Consider the following 13,729-nt stretch of genomic DNA (forward strand, 5'->3'; position numbering starts at 1 on the left):
GAAAAAAATCCAGCAAAACGCGTGGGCGCGTTTGCCGACCTCAGAGGGTTAACAATGTAGATTGTTCCATAGCGGTTTTACAGTGATAATAGGAAATTAATGTAACAGATTGTTTTGGCTTTATAGCAGCTCTAGAATAAAGTTATTGTCCAGCTAAAGTTAGTTTTAATTGATTCACTTCCGTCGCAACGATCATTAGTTATTAACTTAGGGGCCGCTAACACGACACCGTTTTAACAGAAAATTCTTAAGTTCTCTCTGCACAAACTTCAAAAACACGAACCCGTGAGAACGCTGATGGCGCACATGCGTATTACAAGTTCAGTCTATAGGTATGCGCGTTTGAATATATGTGCGCAGGCGTGTAAGTCCTTCCCTACAAACCAACCCTCATCAAACTACTTGTTTGGCCTTAAAATTAATACAGAATTTTTATCGCTTCCGGAATTATCCCGACAACGCTTTATCCGTAGAGAGGTAAAGGGGGGAGGGGAAGGAGGCCTTCACAGGGAAGAGCCTAGTTGACATTTTAGGACTGCGCTGTCGTCGCGTCCAGGCGCAGGTCCTTCATCAGATCTGTCTGTGTGTGTGTGTGTGTGTGTGTGTGTGTGTGTGCGCGTGTGTGTGTGCCCGTCCAGGCGCAGGTCCTTCATCAGATCTGGAGCGTGCGTGTGTGTCCAGGCGCAGGTCCTTCATCAGATCTGGATATAGGGCCTGGATCCGGCAGACTGCGGTAAACCACGGGATAAACAGAGAGACTAAAATTAGCGTAGACGCCATTCTTCTTATGATGTAACGAGTACATCAGGATTTATGGGAAGTGTTCCCGGTTCCGGCTGACCTAATCTATGCAGCCTAACATTGAATTATAGAAGTCTATAATGTATTATGTGAATGCTAGGTCAAAGAGATGTGTCTTTAGTCACATTAACCCTCTGAGGTCGATAAACACGCAGGCGCAGATCGGATTCAAACTGAAAACAAATATTCTCTGTTTAAGTAATTTGTATAAAACCATCAAGATGTCCAGCTTCTCAAACGCTTGCTCATTACAGTTAATTTGGCCACGCCCACTCGCGCAAAAAAGATTCACATGCAAATCTCCACATGGAACGCGAACGCGCTCATTACCTCAAAAACAAAACACCAAAACACTTCACTTTTCGTCGAGTTTGAAAGACGCGCCGTGAGCTTACATTGGATTTAGGCTACCCCAGAAGAAGAACGCGATTTGAAGACAAGAAAGATAAGGTAAGAAATTCTTACATATTAGTTTGTTATTGTTGCATAAATGGCACGTTGCAGTTGAACTGTTGCTAGATATATGGTGAATATTATAATATTTAGACCCGTGTTTACTGTTACTATGTTTGTGGATATCTGCTCAAACGTAGATATGTATATGGTAACCATAATGTTTTATATTTGAGCGCGATCGCGTTGAATGTATCATATTTTTGATAGCGATCGCGTTTGAATGTACTGTATCATATTTTGGATGAAAGCAAAACGCACCAAACGGCTTCATGTTTTATTATTATCTCATTTCATATCATCATAACGGATGGAAACATTTGAAGTAACATGATAATCAATATATTTTTCTCTAGCTTAGTTGTTACTGAAATCTTTTGGAAGATTTATACTGCTATAGGTTATTTATTGTTATTATTATTTTATCCGGCACTGCGCATATACCTTATGCCTACAAGGCACAACAAACCTGGTGTTCATTATATTATGTTGGAAACGTGTGTGTGTGTGTGTTCTGTGAATTTTAAAAAGGAATTTTAAAAAGCAATTTTAACCAGAAAAAATCTAATATTTATTTCCAAAATCGTGCAGGCCTTTCTTTTGATATCAGTATGTTCACTTTTTTTTTTTTTCAGGGCCCAGATGCCACTGAGGACTTCAACATTCACATGAGTCTCTGTACGTGAACACGGTAAAGTGAAAATCGCACAGGCCGCGGCGAGCCTCGGCCTCGAGTGGTCTTCGCCTGAGCAGCCCGCTCACAACCGGCTGGATGGATTTTTCCTGCCTGGGGAGCGCGCTTCGCCTGCGTCCAGACCGGCGCCTTTTCTTCCTGAGTTACACGAAGAAGTCGCCAAGTCCTGGAGCGCCCCCTATTCTGCTAGAGTGCGTCCTGCTGTTTCTTTGGCATTCTCCGCCGTTGACGATGCCAAGAACAAAGGATACCTCTCGCTGCCGCCGGTTGAAGAGGCGATAGCGGCCCACTTATGCCCGCCCTCCGCTGGACGGCGCGCTAAGCCGGCCCTACCCTCTAAAGCTTGCCGCACGACGTTTAGCTTGCTCCACCGCGCTTTCTCCGCCGCCGGGCAAGCTGCGTCAGCGTTGCACACCATGGCAACGCTCCAGATCTTCCAGGCCGATCTCCTCCGTAAGCTGGACGAGGAAGGACCTGACGCGATCTGCGTGCCGGACTTAAGGAGTGCCACGGACCTCGCTCTTCGTGCTACTAAGTCCGCAGCACAAGCCATTGGACGGACTATGGCTTCTCTCACCGTGTCTGAGAGACATCTCTGGCTGACGCTCTCGGAAATGGCCGAGTCTGAACGCACCGCGTTCCTCGACGCCCCGCTTTCCGCTACAGGCCTCTTTGGATCCTCCGTCAAGGATTTCGCGGAGAGATTCGCAGAGGTACAGAAAGCGTCTCAGGCTATGAAGCACTTCCTCCCGAAGCGCTCCAGCTCTGCAGCAGGCCGTGCGAAACCGTCTGCTCAGAGCTCACAGCCACAGCCACCGTCCACTGCCTCCACTTCACAGCGCCGCCAGGCCAGAAGCGCGAGATCGCGCTCCCGCTCATCCGGTCGCCGCCCCGCAGGACGCGGCTCGCGACCTAGGATCACGGTGAAGCCCGAGGCCCCGAAGTCGTCCTAGCACAGCTAGGAAAACGACGGTGTTCCAGTCCCGCTGCGGCCGGACTCACACCAAAGCTATTCGCTCGTCCAGTTCCAGAAAATGTGACTGTTCCAGTGTTTTCTGCAGCCAACAAGTCGGTTCTGTCACCCGCTTGCCTGCACACAAATGCCGTTTTCACGGCTACCCAGATAAATCCCCAAAAGAGTGTATTTTCTGGTGTCCCGGCCACGGCCGATGGTGTTTCGTGTGTAGTAAGAATGCCCACTGCCCAGTGCCCATCCCTACACATAAGCACAGCCTGTCACACAGGGCTCGCGCACATAAAACCGACTCAGATCGGTTGCGCTTCAAACATGGTGAAAGTGCCCACTACCCAGTGCCCACTAACACCACGTTATGCATGTCTCACGGTTTCTGTAAAAACGAAACCAACGTGCACTCGCTTCACGCAAGCGAACGATGCTTTCGGTGTGATAAATGTGCCCGCTGTCCCGCGCCCACATCCACACATAGACATGACAGTTCCCACGGGAACCGCCCAGCCCTCCCCCTCGCGGTTAACCACCGCAGAGGAGTCGAGCGCAGGCAATCTGCCTGCTGTCATCAGCGCGCCCCATGCCTCAAATGTCACGAGCGACACGCTTGTGTTACAGCACACCGAAGCTTCTCCATCGCTGAGCGAGCGGAGCGCGCTTCGTATTCGACCCCTAGCTATCCATGCAGACGCATGGGCAAAGCTACCCGGGGTCTCGAAGTGGGTGCTGAACATTATAGAAAGAGGCTATTCGCTGCAGTTTCGCCGACGCCCTCGCCGCTATGTGGCGCGCGTCGAGACCACGGTAAAAACAGAAGTAGCACATCTACTTCGAGCCGAAGTGACGAAACTATTGAGCAAAGGGGCCATAGAACCTCTCTCTCAAGATCAGAGCGAGGGAGGGCTATACAGCAGATACTTCCTGGTACCGAAAAAAGACGGGGGTCTCAGACCCATACTAGATCTAAGGCAACTGAACAAAGTGCTTGTGAAGCGACAGTTCAGGATGCTCACGACCAGACAAATCCTTGTGCAGATTCGCCAAGGAGATTGGTTTGTGTCAATAGATCTGAAAGACGCGTATTTTCAAATACAGATAGCGTCACGTCACAGGCGATATTTGAGATTCGCCTTCGAGGGCCAGGCATATCAGTACACAGTCCTGCCGTTCGGTTTGTCCCTAGCACCCCGTACATTTACGAAGTGCATGGATGCGGCGCTCGCACCCCTCAGAATGAGAGGCATGCGAGTGCTGAACTATTTGGACGATTGGCTGATTCTAGCGCAATCTCGCGCAGTGCTCATAGAACACACGACCATTTTACTCGATCACCTCGAGGATTTGGGTCTGAGTGTCAATTGGGCAAAGAGCTCCCTGTCACCCAGTCAGAAAATATCTTTCCTGGGCACAGAACTGGACTCACTATCCATGATAGCGCGACTATCACAACAGCGCGCGGTAGACATTCGACGCACAGCGAACTCTTTTCGCTGCGGCGCGTTTGTCCCGCTCAAGAAATTTCAGAAGATGCTAGGTCTCATGGCCTCAGCATCGTCAGTGCTCCAGCTGGGTCTGCTCCGCATGCGCCCGCTGCAGTTTTGGCTGAAAGCGCGAGTCCCACGCGAAGCGTGGGCACCCGGTTTGCTTCGCCTCAGGGTCAATCAGAAATGCGTTACAGCTCTGAAACCCTGGAAAGCGAACGACAGGTACCAATCAGGTGTAAGCCTGGGGACTTCCTCGAGGGTAAAAGTGGTGTCCACGGACGCGTCCACCTCGGGATGGGGAGCGCTGCTCGAGGGCAGACCGTTCTTCGGCCAGTGGTCAGAACGGGAGAAGCTCCTGCACATAAACTGCCTCGAAATGCTGGCAGTAGACAACGCGCTGACGCGTTTTTGTCCCCAAATAAAAGGTCACCACGTCTTGGTCCGTTCGGACAACATGTCTGTGGTGTCCTACATAAATCGCCAGGGCGGCATCAGATCCGAGAAACTGTAGAGGCTGGCAGAACGCCTCCTGGTATGGGCTCAGTGCAACCTGCGCTCGCTCAGAGCAGCGCACGTGCCAGGGATCTTGAATTTAGGACCGGACAGACTGTCCAGGAACAATGTTCCGGCAGGCGAATGGTCTCTACACCCACAGACAGTCCAACTGCTGTGGAAGAAATTTGGCAGAGCGGAAGTGGACCTGTTTGCGTCTCAAGAAAACGCTCACTGTCAAGAATTTTTCTCCAAGAGCAGGAGCGCGCTGGCCCATGTGTGGCCCCGCCGCCCGCTCTATGCTTTTCCCCCCGTCTCTCTCCTGCCTCAGGTGATAGAACGGATCAGGGAAGAAGGATGCTCAGTACTGCTGGTAGCACCGTTCTGGAAAAACCAACCTTGGTTTCCAGCCGTGATGCAGTTAGCAAGTACTGCCCCGTGGCCAGTACCAGTGAGGAGAGATCTCCTCTCACAGGCCCGCGGCTCGATCTGGCATCCTCACCCGGAACTATAGTCCCTTCATGTCTGGGCCATCAACGGGTACATGTTGGACTCCCTAAAGGAGTATTAAACACGATCACGCAGGCTAGAGCTCCGTCTACAAGACGACTCTATTCTTCGAAATGGTCAGTGTTTTCGGGCTGGTGCACAGCCCGTGGTGTGTCACCCACAAACTGTGATGTGACGGAGGTGCTTTCCTTCCTACAAGAGCTGTTGGATGGGGGCAGGGCCCCCTCCACGCTCAAAGTTTATGTGGCGGCTATAGCAGCGTTCTCAGAAACAACGCTTGGTCAGTCAATAGGAAGGAACGATTTAGTCATCCGCTTCCTTAGAGGAGCTAAGAGACTGAATCCTCCCAGACCTCCCTCAGTCCCCGTATGGGACCTTTCTACGGTTCTGGAAGCCATGAAAGGTGCGCCATTTGAGCCTTTACAGTCAATCGATTTGAAACACCTGTCTTTCAAAACGGTGTTTTTGCTGGCTCTCGCTTCGGTGAAGCGCATAGGGGATCTGCACGCGCTCTCTGTGAGCGCGGCGTGCATGGAGTTTGGGCCCAATGACTCAAAAGTTATACTCAAACCTAAGCACGGTTATGTTCCAAAACCCCTTAACACACCGTTTAGGGCACAGATTATCTCTCTGTCAGCCCTGCCGGTCCCTGATGAGGAAAGAGACGCGAGCCTCCTCTGCCCAGTCAGGGCATTACGAGCTTATGTGTCTCGCTCGTCTGTTTTCAGACAGACGGAACAGCTCTTTGTTTCGTTTAGCGGACGTTCTAAGGGACTAGCCGCGTCGAAACAGAGCCTATCCAGATGGATAGTTGATGCTATAGCGCTGGCATACGCCTCCAAGGGCATGCAGTGCCCTTTGGGTGTCAGAGCGCACTCCACGAGAGGCATGGCCTCTTCGTGGGCCTGGTCAAGTGGGATTGCCTTGCAAGATATTTGTATGGCGGCAGGCTGGGCCTCCCCGTCTACATTTATAAGGTTTTATAACCTAGAGGTTCCCGCCCTGCAGGCCAGGCTGCTGTCGGTCTAAACTACCAGTATTATCTGACCTGATGCGTTCAGCTCAGAATGCTGCGTTTGCTGAGCACAAGCTCAGCGTTCGACAGTATTAAGCTGGGCAAACTATGTAAGACCCACATTTTTCCCCATCAGTTCAGGCCGTACCCCGCCCTGTCTGTATGATGAAATTCGCGTCCCATCGACGCTACTTTATGTGGAAAAGTGAGGCTGCACCCCTCCTTCTTCCCGGACTCCCTGTGAGTTCACTGAGTGATTGTGCACTATATGTACCCCGGGCTTTCGCCCTTGGGTCTTTGGTGTCAGATCTCAGCATGCACGGCGTTTTACATTGGGTCCCCTAGCGTAAGATATCTTACGCAGTACGAGAGACCTTTCGTAAGAGAACGTACTCGGTTACTAACGTAACCTCGGTTCTCTCTAGAAGAGGGAACGAGTACTGCGTATCTTGCCGTGCATGCACACGCTCTGGTTGCTTCGATGATGAAAAATCAGATAATAGCTGCCTGCGAGCGATATTTATAGGCCTAGACCACGGCCATTTCGGCGGGACGTGACGCAGCGGGCGCGAAGTGCCCTGATTGGGTCTGACGTCACGCCAGGCCTCGCTCGATAGGCTGCTGCAGTTGCCGCAGAGCAGCCAATAGGCGCGCGAGCTGTCTCGCCTATGTCTGCATTGCTGCTGCAACGCGTTTTGCATTATTACAAAATTAAGGATAATTTTTGGCTTCAATATCTCGCGGAAAAGGATTTTCCCCTAGCGTAAGATATCTTACGCAGTACTCGTTCCCTCTTCTAGAGAGAACCGAGGTTACGTTAGTAACCGAGTACGTTTTCTAGTCTATTTAAAAGAATGTTGTGGTCAATGGTGTCAAATGCAGCACTAAGATCCAATAACACTAATAGAGAGATCCAACCATGATCAGATGATAAGAGCAAATCATTTATAATGGTTTATTTATTTATGTTTTTAACCATTTATTATGGTATGGTCTAAATCCTGACTGAAAATCATCGCAGATATAATTTATTTCTAAAAAGGAACATAGTTGTGAGGATACCACCTTTTCTAGTATCTTTGACAGAAAAGGTAGATTTGAGATCAGCCTGTAATTGACTAATTCTGTACGATCAAGTTGAGATTAACAAGGGGTTTAATCATAGCCAGCTTAAAGGTTTTTAGTATGTATCCTAGTGACAAAGATGAATTAATGATATTAAGAAGAATTAACATTATTCTGCTAGCACAGGACACACACACACACACACACACACACACACATATATATATATATATATATATATATATATATATATATATATATATAACAGTAATATAATAGGTAAAAGATAATATAATAGTTAAATACAACTTTGCACTTTCTAGTCTCTCCAGTTTCAACTTCATCGTTTCACAATTTCTAATGTCTATCCTCTGAAAACTTGCATTAACTTTTCCTTTCAGTGAACATGTAGATTGATTTGCTGAGCATTGTATTAACCTTCTCTCAACCTTTACTTCACACACTGACACCGCCTGTTGATAGTGTTTTAAAATCACATCTTACCTGGAGTCTGTGTTCCTGATATGGTAAGAAGTCTGAGGCTGTAATTATAGTTAAAGTGCTGCCACTGAGGAAATGTCTCATGAAAAAGTGTGTTGTCAAAAAAAAGTATTCTCAGAAATGTTGAGAAAGGTTGGAGGGGAGGTGACCCAGTGGACATTGCCCCTTTGATCTTGAAATGCTTTCTGGCAGTATACAATCATTTTTGGCAGTATGTGTTTGTGTGGCTACAGTGCCAGGGCTGAATTTTTGTCCCAGTCCGCCCCTGCATATAGGCCTACAATATACATTATATTCTGTATCAGATTATGTTATCTTATCACCCACCTGGATATAATAAATAAGCAAATATAGCAGACAATATAATCAGGCAGATTAAATTACTGTAAATTTCTTGGTCATTCGGCCAAATAAAATCCAATATACATATGTTTTATGTCATTGTAAAGCTTATTTTTTTTGCTGCTTGCAACAAGTCCAAGCACATTGCTGTATTCGCCTCGTTTCTGGGTTTCACTCTTGTACCGATCGGTCTCTCTCTGGCCAGAGTCAAGCCAAAATCACGATTGTCATGCGAACATGTATGTCGAAATGGAAGGCACCAATCTTCTTGGGAGAGCGGGCCGGATGTGTCTATACCTGACTCTCTTGAATCAGACGCTGGGTCACAACTTTGAGTTTTCCAGAGAGCCCCTCGAAGTCTCAGTGGGCATTTTCCAAATATGTGTGAACATATGCTAGGCTGTGATAGTTGCGCACCTGAACGGTCTGTCCCGCAAGAGTTTGCGTCCGGCGCATTCTCACTCTTTTAGGGTTAATATGAGTTATGAATTATGGTACCAAACGGTACATTTCCAAAGCCGCACTCTGAAAACTTTTACCATAACAAAAAATTCGGCTCATCACGATCGCATTGAGACGGTCACTGATTACCAATGGGTAATTTCCCTGCTTGTGCTGTGACATAAGGGTGAAAAATGTACGAAATGTAAAAAATCTCCCAAATATGAACATCTTATGCACTAAGGCTCATATTTGACTGCTCTCGTCATTTTTTTTTGCTCTTTCACTATTTTGTGGTTTCTATGTGTACGAATGGGTCATTTTGCTGTTTTTACTGTGACACAAGGGTGAGCAATGTGCAGAATTTCAAAAATCTCACAAATATGAACATTTATCAGGCCTAGCTCCGTTCCACAGAACCCTTTTTCCTCGGCCCACATCCCGCAAAGAATGACAGCTCTGTAGTGGCCCAAAGACAAGGGCCACACACTGGCCATAGCTGGCCCAAGTCTCAGCCAGTTAATGACACACAACACACCCCTGCACTGAGACAGAATAGGTTTTATTCTTGGTACCTATTCTCAGCCTTAAGTAAACCAAAACAGAGCCACACCTGAGCCTTATCTAGCCCAGTCCCAAAACAGAATTGTTATCTTTTATACATTGTATACTTCTACTTTTCCTCTTCTTTGAAGGCACACATTTCTCAATTAAACACACCTTACCTGAAACATAGCATCAATGAGCATTTTATATCAAAGAAATCAGGACAGAAGTGGGTGAAAGTGAACAAAAGAGACCAGGTTTAAACGGAAATGTCTCTCCTTGTGATCAGATCGACTAAAACGCATCTTAATACCAGGTGGTGTTACCTGGGCGTGAGGATTAAAGATTTCTCCCTACTCTTGGGAAGCCTACTATGGACTAGCAAATCTCGCAAATTCGTGTTTCTCTTGTAGGCTGCCAGGAGCTTAATATCCTTACCCTCAGGGGTGTCTGCTAATGTTTCCGCAAAGCTGCCCCTGATCTCCCTTGTGAGCCTGGCAGCCTCTGGAGTATATTAAAATATGGCCGGGACTAAGACCTTACCTTCCCTTGAGGGTCCGGGTTCTGGATTTGTATGTAACCGGCAGTGTTCTTTATAAATCGCTCTAAGCAGTGACCTAGAATAGCCTCTCGCTCGAAGAGCCCGGAACAACGTACACTTAGCCTCCTGAAAGCTTTCTTCTTGCGAACAGATTCTCCTGAACCTCAGAAGCTGAGATAATACTATACCTCTAAATGTGTGTCTTGGATGGTAGCTCTGATGGTGCAGTAAAGCGTGAGTATCTGTTTCTTGCATTTAATACCCCTAAAAAGGTTTCGAATTCCTGTCGACTACGATCCCACAATCCCCAGACATCATCTAGAAACCGAAAGTAGGATAAAGGGACCTTCTCACATTTAGGAAAGACAGTTTCCTCCCATTGGGCCATGTATATATTTGCATAAGCTGGTGCAAACATTTTTCCCATAGCCGCCCCTTTAATCTGTAGATAGAAGTCCCCCTCAAACTCAAAATCATTACGAGTCAAACTCAACTCTAAAAGTTCCAGAATTGCCTCATCCGGTTGAGAAGCATCGGGAAACCTGGTAAAACAGTCTCACACTGCCTTTAATCCTAGGGGAGTCTCAATGTTAGTATAAAGACTCCCACAATCCGAGACGATTGGATGACCGGGAGACATGAAGGGGTTAGACCATTTATCCTGAGGCTTGTGGACCTTAGGAAGTAAATAAAACCGCCTGGGCCTAGGCCTCACTTCCCCCAACAAATAATTCGCCTGTCGCTTGCAAATAAAACCTGTCCTCAGTAAGGTGTTCACTACTCTTTCAATGCGGGGTATCGACTCCATAAAAATAGGAGCCTCTAACCTGGAATAAAAGGACTCGTCCGTTAATTGTCTTAGTCCTTCCTGCACATAGCGTGCCCTATCCACAATCACCACCGCACTTCCCTTATCTGCAGGTTTAATCACAATGTCCCGTCTGCGAGCTAATTCTTCCAACGCTTCAATCTCTTCTGGGGGTAGGATAGGTATCGGAGCCTGTGCTCCCGATAAAGCTACCTGGACACCTTACAAGTTTCTCTCAAAGAAATCCCATACCTCCCTAGGCAGTCTCTGGGGTGGCAGTACCCACCCCGAGCTTTTGCAAAACGGTCGGCCTTGGGCGTCACCATCAGTGTTGGGACCAAAATAAACCGCCCTTTTTACTCTGTCATGAAACTGACCCAGATCTGCTAACAGCGGGCTCCTGTCAACCTTTTTTACTAAATGAGACAGGATAATTGATAAACCCCTATCCAGTAAACTAACCTGTGCCGGTGTGAAATGAAAACACTGAGACAGGTTTATGACAGAGCCCGTTTTATTGATTTTTTTTAGATCGACATCAGGACCCTGATCGGAAGGCCCCTTTGGCAGTTTAAATGGGCCAGCCAATGCGTAGCATCGCTTGAGCTGTCTCCGCGGTCCAATGGATCTTATCCGACTCTACTCGGAACCGACAACCCGGCAGGAGGGGAACGCAACATTCTGTCCTAAAAATAATGTCGTTCAATGCCCTCAGGCTCTTAACCTGCTGCTCTGGGAGGGTCCCACTTGATCCCATAGTTTCTATCCGACTCAAATCGGGAAGCCTACTCTGGGTCTTACTATGAGTCACTTGGGTAATAGAGCAAAAATTGAAATTGATGGACGCTACCTCAGAATCCAACCATAGGTATAGGCCTAAATCTAGTGTAACAATATTAGCTCTAAGGGGAAATATTAATAATAATCCATAATTATAATCCATAATTAGATTAACTTTGAGGTAAGCCAAATTAATATTACAATCAATTAATCAGTTCCAAAGAACTCTTTGATTATTCATTTATTCTAAGGAAAATGTATTGTTCATGGTCGCTGAAAAATAATTATTCCTTATGTACAGCAATTAGCATGTAGCAAGATCAAAATCGTAAAAGGGACTTTGTATGCAAACAGAGGATCAGAAACCAAATTCATAATCGTGCACAAATTTTATTAACTAAAATCACAAACATAACTAACACTAAACAAACATAAATACATTCATACATCCATACATCCATGCATAGATAAAGGGGTGAGTGGTGTGGAACAGGAAATAAAACTATGGAATAAGATCTCAGTATGAAAAGAAGAACCATCAGCTTATTTCATAGCAATCTCAAAGAATACTTGCATGGCAGTTGCAATCGTGGTCAATTCTTGAAGTGGTTGAAGATTGAATTTGTTGATGAGTCTGTGGCCTTGAAGAAGAGCATGGTGGCTTCGAGCACATGGCTGTTGTGAGTCGAAGCCTGCTGAGGGCACGCTGGACGGCGCGGCACCCCCAAGTGCCGAGAAGACCAGGAGTGGATCGTTGTGTCAGTGATGGTAAAGTTGCCGTTGTTCTCTGAAGAAATTGAAGAGATTGAAGAAATGTCTGACTCCCTTTTGGGAGTATGAAAGCATGCCAGGCATTGCTCAGGCCTGTTTGGGCCCCGGCCCCGGCTCTCGCGTGAATTGAGGTATGATTTCGGGGTCCACCCCCACCTCTCCTCTTCCCGTCATCAAAATTTTCAGAACATTCCACGCCCGCTGAATCGTCTGTTCCTTAATCTTCCTATACCTCCTCCGGGTCCATCTGATGGCCACCTGCCACGCCTCCCGCCAATTGACCCCCGGGCTTACTCTTATTTCTTCCCCCGCCCTTCTTAGGGCGCCTTGGTAGTGTTCCTCCATAATTGCTAAACCCATTTTGAGCCAATCATTGGTGTTCTCTGTTAGCCGACATTCGGTTCTGGCCGACAAACAAACAAGCCGGCTGCACCTTTTTCGCCTGGGCCGCTAATTTCGTCAGCCTGCCTGCTGAACCCTCCCGGCCGCTCTCCACCTCCACCGTGTTATGGAACAGTTTAAGGAACATATGGAAGGCCCGCACCAGGCTTTTAAACTCTCGACTCCCCTCTGGTCTTTCCTGCACAGCCTCCCGCCTCCTTATTTCTCTTCCAGTTCCACCTTCTCTCTCCACACTCCTTCTCCTCCTCTCTCCGTTCTCGTTCTCTGCTCCTCCTCCACCTCCAACCTTCTCTTTGTCCTCTTCTACTTCTTTCCATGCTCTTAATGATTTATCCTAAGAACATAAAATCTGTGTCATTTCCACAACCAGTTCTTCATACTGAGTCAGAAAAAACCCTCGTCCCCAATATCCACCAAGTGGATACGCCCCGGTTAGTCATGTCCGATGGCTCTGGCTAGGTTAGGTTTTTAGAGGATATTACAACAGCCCATCCCCCTCCTGGTTTTTCAAAAGGGTTCCGGGACTGAGGATATGCACTGGCCGACTCTTGTCTGACTACCTGTCGGGCTCAACTTCAGGACTATAGTGGGAGATCCCTGCCTCCCCTGTGGGTATCCAATCAACAGGCTTTTGTGATTCTACCACTGGACCAAGTATGGACCCCATTACACTTGGACAAGGGTCCCACTTGATCCCATAGTTTTTTTCCGACTCAGTTTATTAAGGAGCCACTATGGGTCACTACTGAGTCACTATGGGTAATTTAGAGCAGGAAAAATAGATAGATGCAACCTCAGAATCAAAAAAGATTCTACATGCTAACCACAGAACTCCTTTTGGTTAGGGCAGAATAAGCCTAAATCTAACTTGACAAGGCCAAACTGAACTCTGTCCACATGAATCCACTTACGGTCAGGATAGAAAGCCTCCCTTGGTACAACTCAAACTTCCTGCTCCCTCTAAAATTGTGTGAGAGGGAAATATTCAAGACACTCTCGTCAGTGATGTACCTCAGGCTCCTTGGGTGTTTCGGCTCTTTAAACACCAGACACCCTCCTCTGAGGCGGCCTATCCTGGATGATCAGTCCAGGACGAGTGTCTCATCGCCAATT

General features: G+C 47.4%; 1 protein-coding gene across 2 annotated transcripts in view; it reads right to left on the reverse strand.

Moving 5' to 3' along the window:
* LOC311303612 (stonustoxin subunit beta-like) overlaps positions 1 to 8,114 on the reverse strand; it is a 48,074-nt gene extending 39,960 nt beyond the window's left edge. The window contains exon 1 of one of the 2 annotated variants that reach the window (XM_084430168.1): positions 7,989 to 8,114. The gene's annotated coding sequence lies outside the window, so the exon portion shown is untranslated. The remainder of the gene's footprint in view (positions 1 to 7,988) is intronic. The other variant, XM_084430169.1, reaches the window with a different exon arrangement.
* Positions 8,115 to 13,729: the final 5,615 nt, after the last annotated feature.

Source organism: Rutilus rutilus (genome assembly GCF_951802725.1).
Source record: "Rutilus rutilus genome assembly, chromosome: 14".
In the NCBI taxonomy this organism is placed as follows: Eukaryota; Metazoa; Chordata; class Actinopteri; order Cypriniformes; family Leuciscidae; genus Rutilus; species Rutilus rutilus.